A 27,307-nucleotide genomic window follows, 5' to 3' on the forward strand; every position below is an offset into this window, starting at 1 on the left:
GTCTACTTCCTCAGACACTTGCCAAAGGCTTTCATTTTTGTTAGAAACTTCCTGAAGAACTCTGAAAAGTTGCAGTCAGAACATAGATTGGAATTAAAAAAAAAAAAAAAATTAAAAAAAAAAAAAAAGGGGCGCCTGGGTGGCGCAGTCGGTTAAGCGTCCGACTTCAGCCAGGTCACGATCTCGCGGTCCGTGAGTTCGAGCCCCGCGTCAGGCTCTGGGCTGATGGCTCAGAGCCTGGAGCCTGTTTCCGATTCTGTGTCTCCCTCTCTCTCTGCCCCTCCCCCGTTCATGCTCTGTCTCTCTCTGTCCCAAAAATAAATAAACGTTGAAAAAAAAAATTAAACAAACAAAAAAAAAGAACATAGATTGGAATAAACTGAAGGAAACCTAACTAACCCTTACTTGAATTGCAAGAATCGTATCTGGGGAATTGGGCCACAGAGAAGCAAGTACATTTAGGCCACTGCCAAACAGCCAGAAATTCCTTACAGGGGCCTATTGAATGCATAAAGTAAATGTCGAAAAACTAATGCCCCCATGACATTGATAACTCTTTCTCTGCAAAACTGGCTCAGCAAGGTGATTTGCAAGCTGCCTGCAGTGCCTCCTGGTGAAATCATGTTCATCTCTGCCTTCAAAGCTGATCGCCTTCAGGTCAACTTGCAACTGGCTGTCAATTGCCAAAAACTCCTGGAAAAAAAGAAAAGTGAGTAAATACTCTAGACAGCACAGTAAGCGGCCTGTCATCACTGAGCACTACCTTCCCACACCCCATATATCTCCTAAGACATTACTTAGCAATTTTAGAATTCAAAGGAATGTTTCTGACTTGTGGAAATGATTATTATAGTGCTCAAATCATTTAAAAGTTTGGGGCACCTAGATGGCCCAGTTGGTTAAGTGTCCTGACTCTTGGTTTTGGCTCAGGTCATGATCTCTCTCTCAAGCCCCACATCAGCCTCTGCGCTAATGGCACTGAACCTGCTTGAGATTCTCTCCTTCTCTCTCTGCCCCTCCCCCACTCATGCTCCCATTCTCTCTCTCAAAATAAATAAACTTAAAAAAAATCACTTCAGGGGTGCCTGGGTGGCTCAGTTGGTTAAGCGGCCAACTTCAGCTCAGGTCATGATCTCACTCTGAGTTAGAGCTCTATGTCGGGCTCTGTGCTGACAGCTCCGAGTCTGGAGCCTGCTTGGAATTCTGTGTCTCCCTCTCTCTCTGCCCCTCCCCTGCTCATGCTCTGTCTCTCTCTGTCTCAAAAATAAACACTTAAAAAAATTTAAATCATGTAAAAGTTTCCAAAGACTATTCTGTATCTTGATTGTATCAATATCAGTATTTTGGGGGGTGCCTGCATGGCTCAGTTGGTTAAGGGACCAACTTCAGTTCGGTCATGATCTCACAGTCTGTGGGTTCAAGCCCCACGTCAGGCTCTGTGCCGACCGCTCAGAGCCTGGAGCCTGCTTCAGATTCTGTGTCTCCCTATCTGCCCCTCCCCAGCTCATGCTCTATCCCTCTCAATAATAAATGAACATTAAAAAAAAATTTTTTTTTAAATATCAGTATTTTGGTTGTGCAAAATGTTATCACCACCAGAAACGGAGTAAAAATTACTCTGGATCTCTCTGTATTGCTTCTTACAAACTGCATATGAATGTACAATTATCCCAAAATAAGAAGTATAATTTAAAAAGAAGTTTCCAAAGATTTAAAATGTAAAACAATGTCCAGATTACTGGACTTTTCTTCACCATAGCAGAGAACTTTATCTAGTCAAGCCTCTTCAAATTTGCAATAGCTATTAAGTCTGAGCTGCTGGACACATTTTTCTGGAAGGGCTTCCTTACCTTTTTTTAAACACACCAAAAAGAAAAGAAAAGAAAAGAGAAGAGAAGAGAAGAGAAGAGAAGAGAAGAGAAGAGAAGAGAAGAGAAGAAAAGAAAATAAAATAAAATAAAAGAAAAGAAAAGAAAAGAGCTATTTCTTCTGTCAGGTGACGACTCAAGTAGAATTACACCCATGAGTGGAGGTAGTAGCTGACAAGTTTTGTCTTCTTTCTTTAAATCCAACTTATTTTCTGTTGCCTTTTGCTCTTTCCTCATTTCAGTGAGTCACATGAGCCATTAACCCCTCAATAAACTGAAAAACCAATGATCTCTGATTATGAGGGGGATTCAGGTAAAATAAGTATTGTGTGTGCATACAGTTTTCTGAGTGCTCCATAAATAGCACTACTTACTCGAATTACTATAATCTATTGGTGGAGAGGCAGCTGTTACTCAAACTTCCAGATAGATTTTTGGGCATTCATTAGATAACAGGGGCCTAAGAAAAATGCACAAATGAAATTTAGGCAAACTCAATGGTACCCATCATTTTTACCATGAAAATGACGATGATTGATGGTGTACACAGAACTTGTGAATTTTATTTATTTTTTTAAATTTGTTTTTTTTTAATTTTTAAATTTATTTATTTATTTTGAGGGAGAGAGAGAGAGAAAGAGGGAAAGAGAAACCCAAGCAGGTGCTGTATTGTCAGCCCAGAACCCAATGCGGGGCTCAGTCCCAGGAACCATCATATCATGACCTGAGCTGAAATCAAGAGTCACATACTTACCTGGCTGAGCCACTCAGGCACCCCATGTAATTACACTTTCTTTTTAATTTTTATTTATTTTATTTTTAAAATTTACATTCAAGTTAGTTAGCATTTAGTCCAACAGTGATTTCAGGAGTAGATTCCTTAGTGCCCCTTACCCATTTAGCCCACCCCCCCTCCCACATCCGCTCTAGTAACCCTCTGTTTGTTTTCCATATTTAAGAGTCTCTTATGTTTTGTCCCCCTCCCCGTTATATTATTTTTGCTTCCCTTCCCTTATGTTCATCTTTTCTGTGTCTTAAAGTCCTCATATGATATTTGTCTTTCTCTAATTTTGCTTAGCATAATACCCTCTAGTTCCATCCATGTAGTTGCAAATGGCAAGATTTCATTATTTTTGATTATCTAGTAATACTCCATTGTATATGTATACCACATCTTCTTTATCCATTCATCCATCAACGGACATTTGGGCTGTTTCCATACTTTGGCTATCGTTGATAGCGCTGCTATAAACATTGGGGTGCATGTGCCCCTTCAAAACAGCATACCTGTATCCCTTGGATAAATACCTAGTAGTACAATTGCTGGGTCATAGGGTAGTTTTATTTTTAGTTTTTTTGAGGAACCTCCATACTGTTTTCCAGAGTGGCTGCACCAGCTTGCATTCCCACCAGCAATGCAAAAGAGATCCTCTCTCTCCGCATCCTCACCAACATCTGTGGTTGCCTGAGTTGTTAACGTTAGCCATTCTGACAGGTGTGAGGTGGTATCTCGTGGTGGTTTTGATTTGTATTTCCCTGATAATGAGTGATGTTGAGCATTGTTTCATGTGTCGGTTGGCCATCTGGATGTCTTCTTTGGATAAGTGTCTATTCATGTCTTTTGCCCATTTATTCACTGGATTATTTGTTTTTTTAGGTGTTGAGTTTGGTAAGTTCTTTATAGATTTTGGATCTTTATCTGATAAGTCGTTTGCAAATATCTTCTCCCATTCTGTTGGTTGCCTTTTAGTTTTGCTGATTGTTTCCTTTGCTGTGCAGAAGATTTTATTTTGATGAGGTCCCAATAGTTCATTTTTGCTTTTGTCTCCCTTGCCTCAGGAAACATGTTGAGTAAAAAGTTGCTATGGCCAAGGTCAAAGAGGTTTTTGCCTGCTTTCTCCTCAAGGATTTTGATGGCTTCCTGTCTTACATTTAGGTTTTTCATCCATTTTGAATTTATTTTTGTGTATGGTGTAAAAAAGTGGTCCAGGTTCACTTTTCTGCATGTCACTGTCAAGTTTTCCCAGCACTACTTGCTGAAGAGACTGTCTTTATTCCATTGAACATTGTTTCCTGCTTTGTCAAAGATTAGTTGGGCATATGTTTGTGGGTCCATTTCTGGGTTCTCTATTCTGTTCCATCTATCTGAGTGTCTGTTCTTGTACCAGCACCATACTGTCTTGATGATTACAGCTTTGTAATAAGCTTGAAGTTTGTATTTTTAAAAATTTGTTCTTATGTTTATTTATTTTTGAGAAAGAGACAGAGCACAAGTGGAGGAGGGCCACAGAGAGACAGACACACAGAATCTGAAGCAGGATCCAGGCTCTGAGCTGTCAGCACAGAGCCCACTGTGGGGTTTGAACTCATGAACTGTAAGATCATGACCTGAGCCAAAGTCAGATGCTCAACCGACTGAGCCATCCAGGCGCCCTGAGCTTGTGAATTTTAAACTGCATGCTCACATGTCCTTTTATTAGATCCTGGCAATCCAGTGACACATATTATTATCCAGATAAATTATATCTTCTTTTAACAAATTTAATTTAAACTTGGGAGTGCCTGAGTGATTTGAGGTATATAAAGCAAATTAGCCCTCCTTAACTAAACTTATTCCTCTTTAAAGGGAGATAATGATCTTGGTTTTCTATCATTCCAGGGATCTATTTGTAACACAAACTATAACCTGGGCACACAATAAATGTTTCCTAATATTAGTAATGGTGTAACAACAGTTCAGTATTTATCTGAAACAAGTCCAATTCCACTATAATTTCTTTTCCCTATGATGTCTAGAACAGAGAACATTTTCCTCCTTCGTACTCGGCTAAGCAACCTTTCAAGCACTGAGATTTGTGTTTATTTCAGATTTAAATGTAGTCTCATGTCAAGATTTGCTTGCAGAGAGTAACTCTGTCTTTTCGTGATTAGGAGGTGAGTATAACTCAGTGAACAGACAGGTTACATAATTTAGGGGCTCAGGTTTTCCTGACTTGTGAAAAGTCTGTTTCCCCAGGCTCAGTCATCAGTTGATAATACAAGGTGGTAAGACTTATCTCGGTGGATTGGCCTGGGACAGGCTACATTTGTTACGTCCCCAGCATTACTCTACTTGTTCATTTTATTGGCATAATATGGTGAGAAAGCATAGGCGCTTACAGTCTGAAGATTTGGCCATGTTCTAATTCAACCAGTTACTCTTAATTGTGTGACCATGGGCAAGCCATTTAACCTCTTAGAATCTCAATTTTCTCAACTGTAAAATGCAAATAACACCTCACACAGGTGTTATAGGATAAAATGAAACACCCACACCCACAAGTGGTGGGGGGGAGGGAGAGAGACAGAGAGAGGGAGGAAGAATATTAAACAGGCTTCATGCCCAGTATGAAGCCTGACGTGGCACTTGATCTCACAACCTTGAGATCACAACCTGAGCCAAAAGAGTCTGACGCTTAACCAACTGAGCCACCCAGGCACCCCTGAGAACAGTTTTTGTCTTAATATTTTATTTATTTTGGAGAGAAACAGAGTCAGCAGGAGAGGGGCGGAGAGGGGGACAGAGGATCCCAAGCGGGCTAGGATCCTCTGTCATTGCAGAGTCCAATGCACGGCTCAAACTCCCAAACCGTGAGATCATGACCTAAGCCAAAATCATGAGTCCATTGCTTAACCGACTGAACCACCCAGGCGCCCCAGGAACAGTTTTCTAAATGTAGAGCACTTCATGCATTCTTCTTTATTTTCTTTTTATTTTTTAAGCTTATTTATTTATTTTATTTTTTTTTAATTTATTTTTTTTTTCAACGTTTATTTATTTTTGGGACAGAGAGAGACAGAGCATGAACAGGGGAGGGGCAGAGAGAGAGGGAGACACAGAATCGGAAACAGGCTCCAGGCTCCGAGCCATCAGCCCAGAGCCCGACGCGGGGCTCGAACTCACGGACCGCGAGATCATGACCTGGCTGAAGTCGGACGCTTAACCGACTGCGCCACCCAGGCGCCCCTAAGCTTATTTATTTTGAGGGGGAGGAGGGGTAGAAAGAGGGGGAGCAAGAGAATCTCAAGCAGGCTTTGTGCTGTCAGTGTCAGGCTGCAGGGCTCCATCCCACAAACCGTGAGATCATGACCTGGGCCAAATCAACAGTCAGATGCTCAACTGGCTGAGCTACCCAGGATCCCCTATTCTTCTTTTTTAAATAATATTTTTATTACAAATATAAGAAATGTTCACTATGGGACATTTTAGAAAAGCAAGGCTAGCTGAAAGGATAAAACAAAGATCACCTGACAGAACACCCCCTAGAGCAATTCTTTTTTTTTTTTTTTTTCCAACGTTTATTTATTTTTGGGACAGAGAGAGACAGAGCATGAACAGGGGAGGGGCAGAGAGAGAGAGGGAGACACAGAATCGGAAACAGGCTCCAGGCTCTGAGCCATCAGCCCAGAGCCCGACGCGGGGCTCGAACTCACGGACCGCGAGATCGTGACCTGGCTGAAGTCGGACGCTTAACCGACTGCACCACCCAGGCGCCCCGAGCAATTCTTAACCTTCAACAGGTGTCAAAATTGGAGGGCTTGTTCAAACACAGATTTTTGGGTTCACTTTCAGAGTTTCTGATTCAGTGGGCTCCAAGAATCTGCATTTCTAACAGAATCTCAGGTGATACTGGCGTTGCTGATCTGGGGATGACACTTTGAGAACCATAGCCTAGTGCAAAACATTGATAACTTCATATGTGCACATATGGTATATATTTTTTATTGTTTTTATAAAAAGTTTCACACTATCATGTCACCTGCCTTTTTTATTCAATAAACTTCTCTTTGTACATGCACTTTTTTTTTTCTTTTTTTAAAATTTTTTTCAATGTTTTCTTTTTTGAAAGAGACCGAGCACGAGCAGGGGAGGGGTAGAGAGAGAGAGGGAGACACAGAAGCCAAAGCAGGCTCCAGGCTTTGAGCTGTCAGCACACAGCCTGACGCAGGGCTCAAACCCAAGAACCGGGACATCGCAATCTGAGCTGAAGCCGGAGGCTCAACTAACTGAGCCACCCAGAAGCCCCCATACATGCACTTTCCTATACGTGTGCTTTGTGCTGCAGCTGAGCAGGCCCAGAGAGCCAGGAAAGAGATTGCTGACTATCTGGCTAATGGGAAAGATGAACGAGCTCGGATCCAAGTGGAACATGTTATCTGAGAAGACTACCACAGAGGATCCATGGAGATCCTGGAGCTGTATTGTGACCTTTTGCTGGCTTGGTTCAGCTTGATCCAGGCCACAAAGTAAGACCTATTGAACTTGCACATTTTTCAGGCTCAAAGGAGTGAGAAGGCATCCCCGCACCTAGTGAGGGGGAGAGTACACTCTAACTTGCTGGTACTATGCCAAAGAACTTTGTCTCTAATTTTTATAGAAGAAGTAGTGCTGTTTGAAGAGAATATGGTAGTCCAAGGAGCCATGTTTAGAACCATATGGTTGTTGGGGAACCTAGCTGGCTCAGTGGGAACAGCATGCAACTCTTGAGCTTGGGGTCTTAAGTTTGTTAGGTGTAGAGATGCCTTAAATAATTAAAGTTGTTCTTAAAAAAGAACCATATAGTTATCTTTTTCCCCTTGAGTTTGTAGAGGAGTGGTGAAATACAGACAAAAAAAGAACCCATAATCACCAAATCTAGAGATAAGAATTTTGGTACATTTCTTTCAGTACATATATGTATTTCTTTATTTATCTATGTGTGTATAAACACATACACAGTGTGGGTATATATATAGTTATATATACACCTATGTGTATATACTGTAATTGTATATATTGGTATATATTGTAATTTCACTTAAAAAATTATTTAACATTAGCGGTGCCTGGGTGGCTCAGTCGGTTGAGCACCTGACTCTTGATTTTGGCTCAGATCATCATCTTGGAGTTTGTGGAATTGAGCCCCATGTCAGGCTCCATGCTGACGGTGATGAGCCTGCTTGGGATTCTCTCTCTCTCCCTACCCCTCCCCTATTTGCACTGTCTTTGTCTCTCTCAAAATAAATCAACTTAAAAAAAAGAATTATTTGATAATATATTTCGAACATTGTCCATGGACTATCTTTGAAGTAGGGAAAAGATGGAAACATAAAGCTCTGTGTTGCATAACTTTGTGTTCTTCTTAGGGAACTGGATTCTGGTCTGACCTAATCTGTATCTACACTAATCTGGGCAACTCCTCGCCTCCAGTCAGAGGTGCATGAGTTGAAGATAGTAAGTGTGATAAGTTTTCACTGCCTGTGCCTAACTGTAGGTGAGAGTATCACTCTTGCTACTTGTTTAGAATTGTAGGATTACTTAGAGGAATCCTTTTTTCTCTTAAAGGACAACCATAGAAATATTTTCTGCTGTTAGTGTGTAAGTGAAAAAATACTTAAAAAAAAATGGCAATGGTAGAGGGGCACCTGGGTAGCTCAGCTGGTTAAGTGTCCGACTTTAGCTAAGGTCATGATCTCACAGTTCGTGGGTTCAAGCCCCACGTCAGGGTCTGTGCTGACAGCTCAGAGCCTGGAGTCTGTTTCAGATTCTGTGTCTTCCTCTCTCTCTGACCCTCCCCTGCTCACATTCTGTCTCTCAAAAATAAATGAACATTAAAAAAAATTTTTTTTAAATGGCAATGGTAGAAAAAAATAATAAACCTTACCTAAAAAAATAAAGCAAAATTTGACAGTGGATTTCTTTCGTGTGGAGACAGGAGTCATAATTTATAAGGTATTTAGAGGGGCGCCTGGGTGGGGCAGTCGGTTAAGCGTCCGACTTCAGCCAGGTCACGATCTCACGGTCCGTGAGTTCGAGCCCTGCGTTAGGCTCTGGGCTGATGGCTCAGAGCCTGGAGCCTGCTTCCTGCTTCTGATTCTGTGTCTCCCTCTCTCTCTGCCCCTCCCCCCTTCATGCTCTGTCTCTCTCTGTCCCAAAAATAAATAAACGTTGAAAAAAAATTTATATAAGGTATTTAGAATTAGAAGTTTTAAGTTTCACATTTATCAGATACTTAAGAACAAAACACTTGTTCTGTTGCTATTGCTGTTGTTTTGATGCTAATAGAATGTAATTCCAACGAGATAAGATGAAAGTGATTTTTGCTCTTTTCGTGGTTCTTCATCTTCAAATTTGCCATAACTTGATGGATTTCACCTTTATTTTTTTCTTGGCGATGGTTTGCTTCAGGTATCTAATCAGCTGTGTGCAAAGTACAGCCAAGAATATGCTCAACTGTGTCGAACCAATGAGATCGGAACTGTCACCTCTCAGGTAGACACATTTCCAGAGACACACATTTTTCTAAGCCAAGAAATACAGGAAAAGCAAATGTAAACAAACTCAGAATGCATAATTTTGTGCAGACTGAAAGATGTTTAGAAATAAGTCTTGGGGCACCTGGGAGGCTTATTCAGTTAAGCGTCCAATTCTTGGTTTCAGCTCAGGTGATGATCTCACAGTTTCCTGGGGTTGAGCCCTGTGTCAGGCTCTGAGCTGGCAGTGCAGAGCCTGTTTGGGATTCCCTCTCTCTCTCTCTCTCTCTTCTCTGCCCCTCCCCCACTTGCACTGTCTCTGTGTCTCTAAAAAATAAAAATTAAAACTTTTAAAAATATTTATTTATTTTTGAGAGAGAGAGACAGAGAGGGAGAGAGAACAAGCAGGGGAGGGTCAGAGAGAGAGGGAAAAAGAGAATCCCACACTGACAGTGTGGAGCCTAATGTGGGGCTCAAACCCACGAACCATGAGATCATAACCCAAGCTGAAACCAAAAGTCAGACACTTAACCAACTGAGCCACCCAAACACGTTGGAGGCAGAATAACCTGTTTAAACATTTTGGACTAGGGAACTCAGATCTTTATAAAAAAGCTAGTGTCAAGCAATCTGAGATTATTTCTTTACGAAGAAAGCATACATTTTCCTAAATGTAACTGGCCTAGTAATATGAAAGAAGTTTATAAATTTAGAAGCTTCAACTTTTGAACATCTTACATCATGGCCACACAGTATAATTCAGGACTGACATTCAGCTGAGACACAGAGATCTAGCCGCAGTGTTGTTTCAGGCTGGTGGTGTTTCAGAGTTGTTTCAGGGTGTCCATTCTGACTGGATGGTGCCTTGCTGTACTGGTTGCTGAGTGTGTTGAATATCACCTTTGACATAATTCAAATACTTCCAAAATCAGAACTTTCAGTTTAAAGTATTTTTTCTTAGGTTTATTTTCTTCCTCTTATTTTCAAAGATTGAGATTCTTTCTCCCCAGGATCGGGCTGTCTTTATGATATAAGCAGGGCACCTCCTAAATTAAAAAAAAAAAGTTTTTAATTGTACTTTTACAGAACAGATACTAGAAAAATAAAGGACAGTGATTTAGACGTGAAAGACCACCTCAACTCTTTTTGTTTCTGAGTTTGTGGATATGTGTGTGACCAAATTCTGTTATGTTCTTTATCTTGCAGCTAATGTGTAAAAATTAAATGTGACTATTCTACCCCAGGTTGTAGTAGAATAGTACCTGACAGAAATTGCTAAGAACTATAATGTGCCATATAAATCCACGGCAACCATTACAGTGAATACTTTCAAAAACAAAGAATGGACTTAAAACTGAGATTTTTATTGTGCACCAGAAGATCTGTTTTCTACTTAGGAATGTGGCTTCCAGAGTAGCTCTGCCAGGATTGTAAAGCAGGTGACATTTGCACCTTTTCTCCACCCACATACTTTTCCTAACAGAGCTTGACTTCTGCTGTCACATGACCCTTATAAGTTGGTAACAATAGGGTAGAAAACAAGGATGAAGATACCTTAAGTATTATACTTACAAGTGTGTTAAAAACAAACACCCATGGCACAAAAACAGACACACAGACCAATGGAATAGAATAGAAACCCCAGAACTAGACCCACAAACGTATGGCCAACTCATCTTTGACAAAGCAGGAAAGAACATCCAATGGAAAAAAGACAGTCTCTTTAACAAATGATGCTGGGAGAACTGGACAGCAACATGCAGAAGATTGAAACTAGACCACTTTCTCACACCATTCACAAAAATAAACTCAAAATGGATAAAGGACCTGAATGTGAGACAGGAAACCATCAAAACCCTAGAGGAGAAAGCAGGAAAAGACCTCTCTGACCTCAGCCATAGCAATTTCTTACTCGACACATCCCCAAAGGCAAGGGGATTAAAAGCAAAAGTGAATTACTGGGACCTTATGAAGATAAAAAGCTTCTGCACAGCAAAGGAAACAACCAACAAAACTAAAAGACAACCAACGGAACGGGAAAAGATATTTGCAAGTGACATATCGGACACACTCAGGTATCACCTCACGCCAGTCAGAGTGGCCAAAATGAACAAATCAGGAGACTATAGATGCTGGAGAGGATGTGGAGAAATGGGAACCCTCTTGCACTGTTGGTAGGAATGCAAATTGGTGCAGCCGCTCTGGAAAACAGTGTGGAGGTTCCTCAAAAAATTAAAAATAGACCTACCCTATGACCCAGCAATAGCACTGCTAGGAATTTACCCAAGGGATACAGGAGTACTGATGCATAGGGGCACTTGGACCCCAATGTTTATAGCAGCACTCTCAACAATAGCCAAATTACGGAAAGAGCCTAAATGTCCATCAACTGATGAATGGATAAAGAAATTGTGGTTTATATACACAATGGAGTACTACGTGGCAATGAGAAAGAATGAAATATGGCCCTTTGTAGCAACGTGGATGGAACTGGAGAGTGTGATGCTAAGTGAAATAAGCCATACAGAGAAAGACAGATACCATATGTTTTCACTCTTATGTGGATCCTGAGAAACTTAACAGGAACCCATGGGAGAGGGGAAGGAAAAAAAAAAAAGAGGTTATAGTGGGAGAGAGCAAAAGCATAAGAGACTCTTAAAACCTGAGAACAAACTGAGGGTTGATGGGGGGTGGGAAGGCGGGGAGGGTGGGTGATGAGTATTGAGGAGGGCACCTTTTGGGATGAGCACTGGGTGTTGTATGGAAACGAATTTGACAATAAATTTCATATATTGGAAAAAAAAACACCCAAACACATGTGCGCACGCACACACACACACGGAAGTGTGTAAAGCTTTTTTACTTCTTAAGATCTCAATTTTATAGTGTAGTATAAGGCACTATATTTTGGTGTTAAGAGTATGAGTTCAGTAGTGAAATGACCCATATTCAGATCCTAGATTCACCATTTATTAACCATGAGACCTCAGGCAAGTGACTCACCCTTTCAAAGACTCAGTTCTCTGGACTTTAAGAAGGGGGATAATAAGAGTTAATAGTTATTACCAAATCTCATAATTTGTTGAGATGATTAAACATGCTAATATGAATAAAGAAGTTAAATGCAATGTCTGGCACTTAGCCAATGTAATCAAGTTTTGCTTTCTATCACCATCATCATCATCATCATCATCAACATCACTCAAGGTAGTCTAAGCTTCTAAAAGGTGGTCATGGAGGGTTTTAGGACAAGAGGGATTTCCCCTAATGCCTTTGAATTGCTGAAGAGGCATGTACCAAGTTGGGTAGTGTTAAGGGGCACACTTTTCTGAGGTTTTGCTGATTGTTTCCTGCTAGGACTCTTATACTCCTTTTTTCCCCCTCTTCCAAAGAGTTACATGGTTTGTTGAAAAAGGACATATTGTAAAAACTTAAACAATACAGAAAAGAACTTTGAAGAAGTAAAAGCCACATGAAATACCACTAGAGAGGTGCCCAAGGGCTCAGTCTCTAGACTTTTTCCCTTTCTTCTCTATTCTTTTTTTTTTTTTTAATTTTTTTTCAACGTTTATTTATTTTTGGGACAGAGAGAGACAGAGCATGAAGGGGGGAGGGGCAGAGAGAGAGGGAGACACAGAATCGTAAACAGGCTCCAGGCTCCGAGCCACCAGCCCAGAGCCTGACGCGGGGCTCGAACTCCCGGACCGCGAGATCGTGACCTGGCTGAAGTCGGACGCTTAACCGACTGCGCCACCCAGGCGCCCCTCTTCTCTATTCTTTAGGTGATTTCATCCTATGTCATGGTTTTCAATCCCATGTTTATGGTGAAGACTTCCATATCTCCATCACTAGCTAAGAGCTCTAGGTTGATACGAACTCCAGACTGATAAATCCATCCACTTTCTTGACATCTTCACGTGGATGTTTCAGAGGCATCTCAAACTTAACATGTCGAAAAGTGCTCTCATCCCTTTCATGGACCTACTCCTTCTTACAGTTCATGGCAATTCTATGCTAGGGCAAAATCTTGATTCTTCCTTGACTCTACCCCTTCTCTCAACCCCTACCTAGCCCCCAACCAATTTTCAGCAAATCTTGGTCACTCTACCTTCTAAATATATCCAGAATTCTGCCACTTCTCACCACCTCCATTGACGGTACTTTGATCTAACCTAATCTCTTGCCTGAATGACTGCAATAGCCTCTTAACTGGTTTTCCTGCTTCTACTCCTCTTCCCCATTAATTGATCCAATATAACAGTCAGAGATCTGGTTAATACCTAAGTCAGATCACGTTACTCCTCTTCTTTTAAACCCTTACAATGTCTTTTTAATTCACTTACGAGTAACAGGCAGCAACTTTCCTGTGATGAAGGAGGAAATGCACTCTCACCTCTTCTGTCTGGCCTCATTGTTTCTACTCTTCCCCTTATTTACTCTGCCTCAGACACACTGGCCTCTTTGTGCATCTTCAAGCACACATGCTGGTTCCCACCTCAGAACCTTTGTACTTCCAGTACTCTGTGTTCTTTAGCTATCTTCCCCGTCCTTCCCTCACTTCCTTCAGGTCTGTACTTGTGTGTTCTCTGTGAGTCACTTCTCAGCTATTGTCTCCAAAATGTCAACCTCTTCCCTCTTCTCTGCTTTATGTTTTTTCTCTATTGCTCTTAACTCTAACATACTATATAGCTCACTTAGTGATTTTGTTTATTATCTATTTCTTCCACTGGAATATCAGTTGTATGAGGACAGGGACTTTTATCTGTTTCGTCCACTGTAGCATCCCTAGCACTGTCAATAGATTTTTGTCAAAAGAATGAATAAATTCAGAGTTTACCACTGCTCAAGTTTGATAAATGTTCTTGTAGACCTACCTATGCATGTTTATGTGCAGTTCCTAATCATTGATGTACTACAATGTCTGACCGCATAGGCACTCAAAATATAGTCTTTGAAAGAGAGAGAAAGAAGTTGGTATGGGCCAGAAGCTTGAAGGTTGCTTTATCTGTCATCAACTTAACTTACATTAAAGTATGAAATTCATGAGGGCAGGAACCATGTCTCCTTGCTCACCATTTCCTCCCCTGTGCTTCTAAGAATGTTTGGCATCTAGTAGGTACGTGATAAACAAATGTGTGATAAGTTGAGAACACAATGTGACTCTTACCCTCTTGCCTTAGGTGGAAGCCCTGGCAGACCTGGTCAGTATTGGATTTACTGAGGATGTTAAGAAAGGTGCTGTTGACAGAGCAGGTGGAACTTTAGCAGGAACTGGTGATCCACTTGAGGCATCACCAATATCTGCACTGGGACCCTTTCCTGTGGGACCCCCAGCCTCTTGTTTTTTATCCCTTCCTCCTGAAAGACAGGTCAGTACAGAGAGGGAAACTGATTCTGGGATGGGACTACCAGTAGTGTTAAAATATATTTCTACATGGGCCTTTTGAATGGTAGAAAAATCTTAGTGATGTTTTTTAAGGCTAGGGGGCATATTTGCAGTCATTTAGCTGACATTTGATTTTTTTTTAAATGTTTATTTACTTTTGAGAGAGAGAGAGACCGAGCATGAGCAGGAGAGGGGCAGAGAGAGAGAGTGAGACACAGAATCTGAAGCTGGCTCCAGGCTCTGAGCTGTGAGCACACAGCCCAATGTAGGGCTCAAACTCACGAATTATGAGATCATGACCTCAGCCAAAGTCGGACGCTTAAGAGGTTTAAGAGACTGAGCCACGCAGGCTCCCCAATTGATGTGTTTTTATGCTGAACTCATGAGAAAATAGGCCTGTAGTTTTTTATCAATCTCTTGACAATACCACAATATGGACTGCAAGGAACATTTTTATGAGCTGGACAAATTTGAAAGTCTTTCATGTACAATGATTTAGACACATATTTCAATATTGAATTTATATGTAGGGGAAACAGTTGTCTTCTCTTGTTGAAAATAGTATAAAGATCTCAAAACTTTGTAGACATAAATCTAGAGAAGTCAAATAAGTAAAAGCTAAAGAGCCATAGACATTAATTCTCTTTACTCTGTTCCTTCAGTATGAATAAAGAGAAATGGTCTTATTCTTTTAAACTTGCAAGATATTTCTGACCCCATGAAACACTTTTTTAAATTTTAATGTTTATTTATTTTTGAGAGAGAGAGAGAGAGAGAGAGAGAGAGAGAGAGAGAGAGAACAAGTGGGGGAGGGGCAGAGAGAGAGAGAAAGAGAGAGAATCCAAAGCAGGCTCCAGGTTCTGAGCTGTCAGCGCAGACTCCGAAGCGGGGCTCGAACCCACGAGCTGTGAGATCATGACCTGAGCTGAAGTTGGACACTCAATCAACTGAGCCACCCAGGTGCCCCTATAAAACTCTTTTTTTAAGATTTTATATTTCAGACATAATTTAACTCTGATTTTCTTTGTTGAAATTATTTATCTGAATGACACCTTGTGAATTGCTCAGCTTCCAGTCTTGGAATGCAAGTCCTCTGATTTAAAATAAGAAAGAATTAAAAAAAAAAAAATTTAAAATAAGAAAGAATTGAGGTGCCTGGGTGGCTCACTCAGTTAAGCATCTCACTCTTGATTTTAGCTCAGGTCATGATCCCAAGGTTTGTGGGATTGAGACGCATGTTGGGCTCCACATTGACAGCACAAAGCCTACTTGAGATTCTTTTTCTCCCTATCTTTCTCTGTCCCACCCCTGCTCGTGCGCATGTACTCTTAAATAAATAAACTTAAAAAAAAAAAAGAAAGAAAGAAACAGACTCTTAAATATAGAGAAAAAAACTGATGGTTACCAGAGGGGAGGGAGGTGTGGTATGGGTTAAATAGGTGATGGGGGTTAAGGAGTACACTTGTCGTGATGAGTATCTGGTGATATATGGACTTGATGAATCACTACATTGTACACCTGAAACTAATATATCACTGTATATTAACTGGAATTAAAATAAAAACTTAAAAAAAGAAAACAAAGAAAACTTTATTATGGAAACTTTAAACATATTGAAATTAGAGGTAATAATATAATGAACTTCCATATACCCATCACTTGGTTTTAACAGTTATCAACTTTCTGCTTCTCTTCTTTTCTCTCTTCCTGACACTTTTATTTGGGGGGGTGAAGGAATTTATCTTTTATTTTTATTTTTTAAAAGTTTATTTATTTATTTTGAGAGAGACAAAGAGAGCACAAGTGGAGAAGGGGCAGAGAGAGAGAGAGAGAGAGACAGAGAATCCCAAGCAGGCTCCGCACTGATAGCACGGAGCCCTGGAGCCCCTGACTAAGGGCTAAGGGCTTGAACTCACAAAACCATGAGATCATGACCTGAGCTGAAACCAAGAGTCAGACGCTTAACCAATTGTGCCACCCAGGCACCCCTGTGGGGAAGGAGGAATTTAGAGCAAATCTCAGACATCATATAATTTCACCTGTAAATATTTCTGTAAATATCTCTAACACATACCTTTTGTTTTTATAATATAAAAAAATGCCATGCCATTATGATGCTCAGTACAATGAAAAATAATTTCTTACTATAATACTCAATCCACATTAGATTTTGCTAATTGCTAGGGTGCCTGAGCGGCTCAGTCGGTTAAACGTCCAACTTTGGCTCACGTCATAATCTCACGTTCTTGAGTTCAGGCCCCACATCGGGCTCTCTGCTGTCAGCACAGAGCCTGCTTCCAGTCCTCTGTCCTCCCTGTCTCTTTGCCCCTCCCCCACTGGTTGTCTCTCTAAATAAATAAACTTTGAAAAATTTTGCTGATTATCTCAAAAATGCATTTTATAGTTATTTTATTGAAATCAGGACCAAAGATCTACACATTGTATTTGGTTGATATATCTCCTAAACCTTCTCATCTCTAACATTTCCTTCTTCCTGCCTGTTGTTTTCTCCTTGCCATTTATTTCTTGGAGAAAGAGTCCTCAGACTTTATTAAACTGAATCATCTTTCACAAGTAGCATCTCCAGGCTTTAAGATTTCCTGTTTCTTGTATGTGACCACAGGTGACAAAAGCAGCAAAACTCATAGTTGCTCCTAAGGCTAATTTCCAGAAGGCATAAATAGAAACTTCACCTTCACAAGAAGGAAGCTGGACTGTGATAAGTTAATTTTATGAAATATTTATTGAAGGCTTACTGTGAACAAAATATGTGTTTGGCGCTCAGACCAATCACAACCCAGTGGTATTTTTTCTTTCAGAATGACTCCTATAAGAAGAGTGATTTGTGTCCTTCACTGTTTCCTAGTAAGTATAGGGAATGCTGGTAGAAGCTGGAACTGCTTACTACTCACTGAAGATTTTTCAATTCTTCAAAATTTTTTTTTACATTTTATTTATTTTTGATAGAGAGAGACAGAGCACAAGTGGGGAAGGGACAGAGAGAGATGGAGACACAGAATTCGAAGCAGGCTCCAGGCTCTGAGCTGTCAGCACAGAGCCCGACGCGGGGCTCGAACTCACGAACCGCAAGATCATGACCTGAGCCACAGTTGGACGCTTAACCAACTGAGCCACCCAGGCACCCCAAGATTTTTCAATTCTTATAAGACTATTCCTCCATAGGTAACAGAAGGTTATTAGTGACTTACCAGGAGTACAGTGGGTTCCTTTATAGTAGCTAACAGTTTTCAAAGTGGATATAGATCTCAGATCTTTAACACAGAAAAAGTTTTAAAACAACCATCACAGTAGATAATCATGGCACATAGTTTGAAAAACTGTGCCTTTTTTAGAAGTCCAGATTGCTTTTGAAGCAAGGGCCAACAAAATGTCACCACTACCACCATTTGCATGACGGGGGAGTTGTCTAGTTTTCCAGCCAGATTATATGCTGCCCTCTGAAAAGTAATAATAGTCTACTGCCTTTGAGGCTGGGATTTCTTTCTGGAAGGCTGTATTATTGTGACTTTTAATTATATTTATTGAAATGAACAGGTACAGGATTCAACCTCCCAACTTCTCCAAAGCCAGAATCAAGATCCAAGATGGGTTTTGATAACTTTATGCCTCCTGATTTGCCTGATGAAAAACCTCAAGCAAGCCTATCCATTGACACTTGTGGTTCTGAGGAAGTTGATTTTGAAGATCTTAACCGGAGACTTGAAATCCTCAAGAAAACCACAAATTTCCTTGGTCTTGGATTAATTAATTGCCTGGGAATCAGGGCTCTTCAGCACAAATGTTAATGTGGCTACTTGTGTGTGAGTCTGAAGTGTTCTCATTTACAACCTCTTCCATCCCTTAAAGTCTCCGGTTCTCTGTCTGTAATAATGTATATGTGTGTCCATGCATACACATATAATTATTCCTGTCTCTGAAACTTCTATAATTCTTAGATGAAGACTCCTGACCTAAATAATTTTATTAATTATAGTCAATAAACTCTTGTTTTCTCTTGGATCCTTACTTCTCTCATAATGATCACTTTTTCCAGGGAGACAGAATGGTGTGTATTTAAATCCTACCCACTTACTAGCTATAAGACTTTTGGTAAATGGTACCGTCTGTCAGATGTGCATGGAAGTGCAAAGAAACTAGAGGAATATGTGTCTTTTTAAAAATGAGTATTTTAGGAGCACCTGGGTGGGTCAGTTGGTTAAATGTCCTATTCTTTTTTTTTTTTTAAGTTTATTTATTTTGAGAGAGAGAGAGACAAAGCACAAGTGGGGGAAGGGCAAAGAGAGAGGGGGAGAGAGAGACTCCCACACAGGCTCCATGCAATCAGCACAGAGCCCAACACAGGGATTGAACCCATGAATCACGAGATCATGACCTAAGCCAAAATCCAGAGTCTCAATCAACTGAGCTGCACAGGAGCCCATGAGTATTTTACTCTTGATCTCAGCTCAGGTCTTGATCTCAGGGTCATGGGTTCAAGCCCTATTTTGGACTCCATGCTGGGCATGAAGCCTACTTAAAAAAAAAAAAAAAAAAAAGGGGGCGCCTGGGTGGCGCAGTCGGTTAAGCGTCCGACTTCAGCCAGGTCACGATCTCGCGCTCCGTGAGTTCGAGCCCCGCGTCGGGCTCTGGGCTGATGGCTGAGAGCCTGGAGCCTGTTTCCAGTTCTGTGTCTCCCTCTCTCTCTGCCCCTCCCCCCGTTCATGCTCTGTCTCTCTCTGTCCCAAAAATAAATAAACGTTGAAAAAAAAAATTTTTTTTTTAAATAAAATACTCTTTTTTTTTTAATTTTTTTTTCAACGTTTATTTATTTTTGGGACAGAGAGAGACAGAGCATGAACGGGGGGAGGGGCAGAGAGAGAGGGAGACACAGAACTGGAAACAGGCTCCAGGCTCTCAGCCATCAGCCCAGAGCCCGACGCGGGGCTCGAACTCACGGAGCGCGAGATCGTGACCTGGCTGAAGTCGGACGCTTAACCGACTGCGCCACCCAGGCGCCCCCAAAAAAAGAGTATTTTAAAGAATGGGGTGCCTGGATGGCTCAGTTGGTTAAGTGTTCAACTTCGGCTCAGGTCATGATGTTGTGGTTCATGAGTTTGAGCCCCACATTGGGTTCTGTGCTGACAGCTCAGAGCCTGAAGCCTGTTTTGCATTCTGTGTCTCCCTCTCTCTCTGCCCCTCCCCTGATTGCTCTTTCTCAAAAATAAATAAACATTAAAAAATAAAATAAAAAAAGTATTTTAAAGAAAGAATGCAACACAGAGTGAAGAAAAGGCATTGGCATTGTTAGGAAATCAGTGGAATCCTGTATGTCTGAGTTCTGCCACTTACTAGCTGTGAGCCTCCTTTTTCTCCTCTATAAAATGGGGACAATAATGAAAATTAAAAGAATTTATGTAAAGCCCTTTAGCACTTATTAGGTGCTCAATAAATATTAGTTTCCTTTTCAGTTTCTATTTGCTGAGTTCTAGTGGACTAAATATTAGTGATTCTATGGGATAAAGGAGAGGGTGAGAAAACAAGATGGTCAGATTATTGTTTCTTGTACAACTGGCATTTTGTTTGGTTTTCTTTTTAATAACCTTTATGTTTTAGAGCAGTTTTTGGTTCACAGCAAAATGCCAAATTAATTTTAATTACTTTTTAACTATATGTGTGTGTGTGTGTGTGTGTGTGTTCGTATATTTATTTTTGAGAGAGAGAGAGCACAAGCACGGAGGGACACAGAGAGAGGAGACACAGAACCCGAAGCGGGCTCTAGGCTCTAAGCTGTCAGCACACAGCTCGATGTGGGGCTCGAACTCATGAACTATGAGATCATGACCTGAGCTGAAGAAGGACTGACTGAGCCACTCAGGTGCCCCAAGGCTAACTTTAAAGCAAACTGCAGAACTGCCTGATTTTAGAGGAGTAAGGATGGGGCTAGGCACATAAAACAAAACCGTGTTTGTTCAAACAAAACCTTCCTTACCATGGAAACTTCTAGGCAAATGATGGTGCTTGTATAAAGGAAATAGAATTACTTGAGTAGGAAATGAGTCAGAAGCCCTGCTGACTTTCTGGGTGCTGCATCCTTCTCTGGTGGCCACAGTTTTGTCTTCCCTAGACTAGAGAATGGCACCACTTCCTCAAGTTGGGGTTTGAGTTGGTTGCAACCTCTTATCTGGTAAGAGTTTTTACTCTAAAAGTGCCAACATAATATAGAATGATTTACAAAACCAGGATGACATAAAACATCTCCATTGGCAAACTCTGGACTGCCTTTTTTTTTTCCTTTCAATTTGTATTTATTTATTTTGGGAGAGAGAGAGAGAAAAAGTGCAAGTGGGGAAGGGGCAGAGAGAGAGGACAGAATGAGAATCCCAAGCAGGGTCTGAGCTGCCAGCACAGAGCCCAAAGTGGGGCTTGAACTCACAAACCATAAGATCATGACCTGAGTCAAAGCCAGACATTTAACCCACTGAGCCACCCAGGCACCCAGGACTGCCTCTTAAAAAAAATTTTTTTTTAAATATTTACTTTTGAGAGAGAGAGAGAGAGAGCAAGTATAAGTGGGGGATGGGCAGAGAGAGAGAGAGAGAGGGAACACAGAATCCGAAGCAGGCTCCAGGCTCTGAGCGATCAGCATAGAGCCGGATGAGGGGCTTGAACCCAAACCATTAGATCATGACCTGAGCTGAATTCGGACACCTAACCAACTGAACCACCCAGAAACCCCAGGACTGCCTCTTTTATTTTTTTTTTTTAAATTTTTTTTTCAAACGTTTATTTATTTTTGGGACAGAGAGAGACAGAGCATGAACGGGGGAGGGGCAGAGAGAGAGAGGGAGACACAGAATCGGAAACAGGCTACAGGCTCTGAGCCATCAGCCCAGAGCCCGACGCGGGGATCAAACTCACGGACCGCGAGATCGTGACCTGGCTGAAGTCGGACGCTTAACCGACTGTGCCACCCAGGCGCCCCAGGACTGCCTCTTTTAAATCTCTAAATCAAAGAAGGAGCTGGGCTGAACCTTGTATCCTATGCGTTTTGATCTTTAGTTTCAAGGGGCATATAGATTTCCTAATGGTCTTGGTACAAGGCCAAAGGGTGTATGGAGTTGGCTATTAGAATTTCAATTTTACATCACTTCTAGCTCTTTTGCCACAACTGAAAGATTAATTCCTAAACTTTTCTCAAGCCAGGATAAATTGTGATTAGGCACCATGCCTAAAAGAACTGTAAAAATGCTCTTTGTGAAAACATTACATAAACAGAGGGACTAATTTCTTTCTGACTCTCAGGCTTATTTATAGACTCAGGTGATTCAAACAAGTGGAGCCACCTCCTTGACACACGTCACTGTTTCCGACAGGGTTGGATCTCCTTCCCTCTCCTTTCTCAGCTGAGATCTCTGGCATGTGGAGAAGCAGGAAGAATTCCTTGTGAAAGACGCTGACCACATTTCTGTAGGGAGAGTTTTCCCTATCTGCTGTAAAGGTCTTATGGCTTCAGCTGCTGATACTGTCATTTAAGAACCCCACTGCAACTAAGCCTCCAAAAGAGGGTTCCCTCTGATACCACGATTCCAGTTGATATGCCATGTCTTCCAAAAGACTTCTTTCTCAGCTCTGGCGCCCAATGACCTCTCATTTTTCTGCTTCTTTTGGAACTATCATTTATCTCCTGAGTGGTAATATTGATATTTCTATGTATTGGAGGATTTTTAAAAAATCTAGTTTTCTTTAATGAGATAAAGAGAGTAGGGCAGTCTCTATTGAAATGACAATAACAAGGGTGCCTGGGTGGCTCTGTCAGTTAAGCTTCTGACTTCAGCTCAGGTCATGATCTCGTGGTCTGTGAGTTCAAGCCACAAGTCAGGCTCTGTGGTGACAGCTTAGAGCCTGGAGCCTGCTTCGGATTCTTTGTCTCCCTCTCTCTCTCTGCTGCTCCCCTGATCATGTTCTGTCTCTGTCTCTCTCTCTGGAAAATAAATAAACATGAAAAAAAAATGAAATGTCTATAACAGATTCTGTGCACCCAGGACAGTGTGGTGTAGTACACTCAGGCAATATATTTATTAAATGATTATTATATAGGCTAAAAGATATATAGTTACCCCTCACTTTTCAAAAGTTCACATTAGGCCACTTTGATTTTATGAATGACCTACATTAGTACCCGTTTTGGCCAACCAAAGGAAATTTGAAAAAAACGTTCATTTCTACCAAAAAAAAAAAAAAAGGGGGGGCGCGTGGGTGGCTCAGCGTGGGTGTCCAACTTCAGCTCAGGTCATGATCTTACAGTTCGTCAGTTTGAGCCCCGCGTTGGGCTCTGTGCTGACAGCTCAGAGCCTAGAGTCTGCTTCAGATTCTATATCTCCCTCTCTCTCTGCCCCTCCCCAGCTTGTATGCTGTCTCTTTGTCTCTTTGTCTCTCTCTCTCTCAAAAAATAAATAAACACTAAAAAAAAAAAAAAATAAGGGGCACCTGGGTGGCTCAGTCAGTTAAGCGTCCGACTTCGGCTCGGGTCATGATCTCACAGTTCGTGGGTTTGAGCCCCATATTAGGATCTGTGCTAATAGCACAGAGCCTGGAGCCTGCTTCGGATTCTGTGTCTCCGTCTCTCTCTGACCCTCCTCCATTTGTGCTCTGTCTCTATCAAAAATTAAATGAACATTTAAAAAAATTTTAAAAATTAAACACACACACACAAACACACACAAAAGTAAAAAGTGAAAACAGCATTCAGCACTTGTTCTGCAGTAAGCTTTTACAGAGGCAGTATGCACACAGAGCAGTGATAGTGGCCAAGTTTCTTACCTGGAAACTATGCTAAAAGTAAGATAATACTTATCCTAAAGACATCTATTTATTGAGCCCTTACCACGTGCCTGCCACTGTTCTAAGTACTTTAAGTGTATTGGCTCATTTGATTATAATACCAGCCTTAAGGTGCCAATGCTACTACTCTCATTAACTCCATTTTATAGACAGGTACACTGAGGTTCAGAAATCCTCAGAGATGTTTACTAATTTTCTACAGGTCATACAATAAAGGAAGAGCAGCATTTAAAAATTTTTTAAGAAGTTGATTTATTTTGAGAGAGAGAGAGCACACTCGAGCAGAGGAGGGGCAGAGAGAGATGGAGGGAGAGAGAGAGAATCTCAAGTAGGCTCTGAGCTATCAGCACAGAGCCTGATGCAGGGCTCGATTTCAGGCACCAGAAGACCACGACTTGAGCCAAAATCAAGTTGGACATTCAACTGACTAAGCCACCCAGGCACCCAAGGAAGAGCAGCATTTTAAACCCAGGCAGTCTAGCACCAGAAACCAACACTTTTAACTACTATGCTATAATGCCCGCATGGTTTACAAGCTCATGACAGGTGAGGAGCAAATGAATAACTGTATATAAAAACACTTTTGTAAATTGTAAGACACAATGCACTACTGTTACTTGGTAGTGGACAATCAAGAAATGGTAGAGATGAATTGTATGGTGGAATAAAAACTGTTTTATAATTATGTTCGCAAAATCCTTCATACTTTTCAAAGTGTTTTCACACATTTGATCCCTCTGGAAATTAAGCCACTGTAAATCCATTTTGGAATAAGTCTAGTCATAAAGAAAGCATTCATAATATTTATATATTAAATAATGTATGTTAATATTTATAAAGTATTTATTCTCAAATACTTCAGGGCCAGATGAAGTAACAGGCCCAGAGATGTTAAATACCCTGATTACAGCACAAAGTTAGTAACCCAGCCAGGACTGGCATGCGAATGTCTGACTCCTGGCTGATGCATCTTTAGTTTTGTTTTTTGTTGTTGTTATTATTTGTTAAATTGGAGCATATGAGTTTTTCAATAATAAACAAAACTATAAAAATAATGATCTTTTCTCCCAGCCATTCTCTCTTCCTAAAAGTTTAGTTAATTTTTGGGATGTTGCCGTTTTAAAAACAAAAATCTCCTGGGGTGCTTGGCTGGTTCAGTCGGAAGACGAGCATGTAACTCTTGATCTCAGGGTCATGAGTTTGAGCCCCACACTGAGTGTAGAGATTACCAAAACTATAAATAAATGTTAAAGAAATAAAAACAAAGAGCTCCTTTAACATTTGGATCTATAAAACTGCATTATTTTGTAAAAACTTTTTTTTTCAAAATGTAAGTCTTTTCCCAAAATGTATATTATGCTCATTGCAAAAACAAAACATCATAACATACAAATCCTACATAATCCCACCATCCAAAAATAACCATTTTCGCATTTTAGTTTTATCCTTCAACTTTTTTCTATGTATATATACGCTTTTTTTGCAATATTATTATAAAATCATTTTGTAATGTTCAAAAACACCTGTCATACCATGATAATAAAGATAGAGCTATAGCTTCATTTTTATTAGCAGCATAGTACTCCATTTTATTGATGTGCTGTAACCTACCTGAAACTAGAGATTATGCTTGATTAGATGGGGAGTAAGTCTTCCCAAACTTTTTTTTTCAAAAATTTTTTAACACTTATTCATTTTTGAAAGGCAGAGACAGAGCGTGAATGGGGGAGGGGCATAAAAAGAGGGAGACACAGAAGCAGGCTCCAGGCTCCGAGCTGTCAGCACAGAGCCCGACGCGGAGCTCAAACTCAGGGACTGCAAGATCATGACCTGAGCCGAAGTCGGCTGCTTAACTGACTGAGCCACCCAGGCGCCCCAGTCTTCTTAACCTTTAAATGCTAACCACGGAAAGCAAAACTCTTAGGATAATGATGTCCACACTATATATTAAGTCAATTGCTTTTATTGAATTAAAATTTTTTTAAAATGTTTATTTATTTTTGAGACAGAGACAGAATGTGAGTGGGTTAGGGGCAGAGAGAGACAGAGACACAGAATCCGAAGCAGGCTCCAGGCTCTGATCTGTCAGCACAGAGCCCGACGCAGGGCTCAAACTCAAACTGTGAAATCATGACCTGAGCCGAAGTCGGACGCTTAACCAACTGAGCCACCCAGGCGCCCCTATTTTTTAGTTTCATTGGAGGAGGAGTTTGGTAATTATAAAGGTAATAAAAGTAAAAAAGAAACATGGAGGGGGTTTACATCTCATAATGTCTGCTGTATTCTCTTTAATGCTCTGCCATTTGGCATGGTACTAAAAAAGTTCCTTCCTCTTTCTTAAGAATAGTTTAATTTTTCTTTTGTGGTTTGCAGTGGTATAAACACTTAAATTCAACCTCTAAACAAATATTTGTGATGTTGCAAACAAAATACTTTGCTTTGTGACCTCCAAATTCCTTACTTTTGAGGGAGTCCAAAACTGTTCTTTAGCATGTGTTCATGCCTAGCTATACTTCAGAGGAATATGCCTTGCAACATCATTATGTTCTAGTTTTATGCTACTACCTACAAGCTGTGTGATCCAAGGTTGCACTGCACAGTAGTGCATTGAGGGGGAGATGAGGCAACTGAATTCCATGAGGTTTCTGCTCCCCAGACCATTTGGGTTGATTCCACCCTGAGTGTGGGAGTCAATGTGTGTGTGTGTGTATACTCTTTTCTAATTCAGGAAGTGGCACCATATAGCTGAATCAGAGTGGGGGAGGGGGGAGGGAGGGTTTCTATATTAATAGTTTCTCTGAGCCTCAGTCTCCTTATTTGTAAAACTAAGTTACTTATCCTTGACTAATCTGATTTAGGAGGTTGGTAGGAGGGTCACACTGGGTCACACATAGGAAGATGCTTTTATAAACAATGTGATATCAATGTTTAATAATAGTAAATGATAATTACTTTATCACGCCCCCTGGCCTTTGTCACTTGTTAACCCCGAATAGTTCAAGAGCAAAATTGTGCTCCTGAATTCAATTTTTGTAAAATGTTTTGAAATCTCTGCATAAAAGTGGCTGTCTGAGGAAAAAAGAGCAACCTCCTATGACAGGTTCTAAACTTAAGATTTGGTTAGTTCAGTTCTGTTTGGCATCCCGCCAGGTGCTGTGCTTTATTAACTTTCAGGACTTCTTTGCCGCCAATCTACGTGAAGGATTTTAGTTTAGGTGGGTCACCTTTCCTTTAAATGAGCCAAAATATCACGGCTCTTTTCACCGTTCACGTGGAAAATATTTGTGTTAGGTGTTCATAATTATTTATCAAGCCAGGTAATGTCTGGGTAGACGGTCTTTGGCTCAGGTTATTGGTTATGGAGACACAGCCCACTCTTTAAAGAGTTTTAGCGTTCACTAGTCCAAATCCTTTGTTTTTACATACGAGGAAACTGAGGCCCTGAGAGTTTAAATGATTATCCAAAGCAGGACGTTGAGCGGTTGTCCTGCGTTTGAAATATATTCTTCTGTATCATCCTCTAACTGTAAAAAACACCTTGCAAAGATACTATAAAACTGTAGACTCCAAGACCGCTTGGAGCATGTTCCTGAAGTTAGCCTAGAGAAAGCTAAAGTTTCAAACACGACTGGAAACAGCTCGAGATTTTTCTGTATTAATTCCCAGCCCCCACCTGCCTCGCCTCACCCACGTCTTTCTATACCTTGATAGCTCGGCTCTCTTCAGGTGGCCCCGCGGCTTCCTGGTAGCTCAGCTTCCTCCTCCCCCGCAAGCGGAACCAAAGTTCGTAGGCTTCCAGGGTCAGCCGGCTCTTTCTCTCTCAGACTCTTCGCAGCGGTGACTCGGCAGCAGCGTCTCGCGTCATCAGTGACCGCCCCGTACTTTGCTACGCTTTGCGTCGCTCTGCTAGGTGCAGTCACCTCCTCCTTGGCAAATAGTC

The 27,307-nt window shown here is 41.0% G+C and overlaps 1 long non-coding RNA gene across 1 annotated transcript; it reads right to left on the bottom strand.

The window, feature by feature from the left end:
* Positions 1 to 365: 365 nt before the first annotated feature.
* On the bottom strand, positions 366 to 27,260 carry LOC121009750 (uncharacterized). Its single transcript, XR_005780816.1, has 3 exons — positions 27,071 to 27,260; positions 9,879 to 10,186; positions 366 to 693 (listed from the first exon to the last, which is right to left on the bottom strand). It is a non-coding gene; the product is annotated as an uncharacterized LOC121009750 (long non-coding RNA).
* Positions 27,261 to 27,307: the final 47 nt, after the last annotated feature.

The sequence above is a fragment of the Herpailurus yagouaroundi genome, unplaced genomic scaffold, assembly GCF_014898765.1.
Source record: "Herpailurus yagouaroundi ecotype Mexico unplaced genomic scaffold, PumYag 190, whole genome shotgun sequence".
Lineage (NCBI taxonomy): Eukaryota > Metazoa > Chordata > Mammalia > Carnivora > Felidae > Herpailurus > Herpailurus yagouaroundi.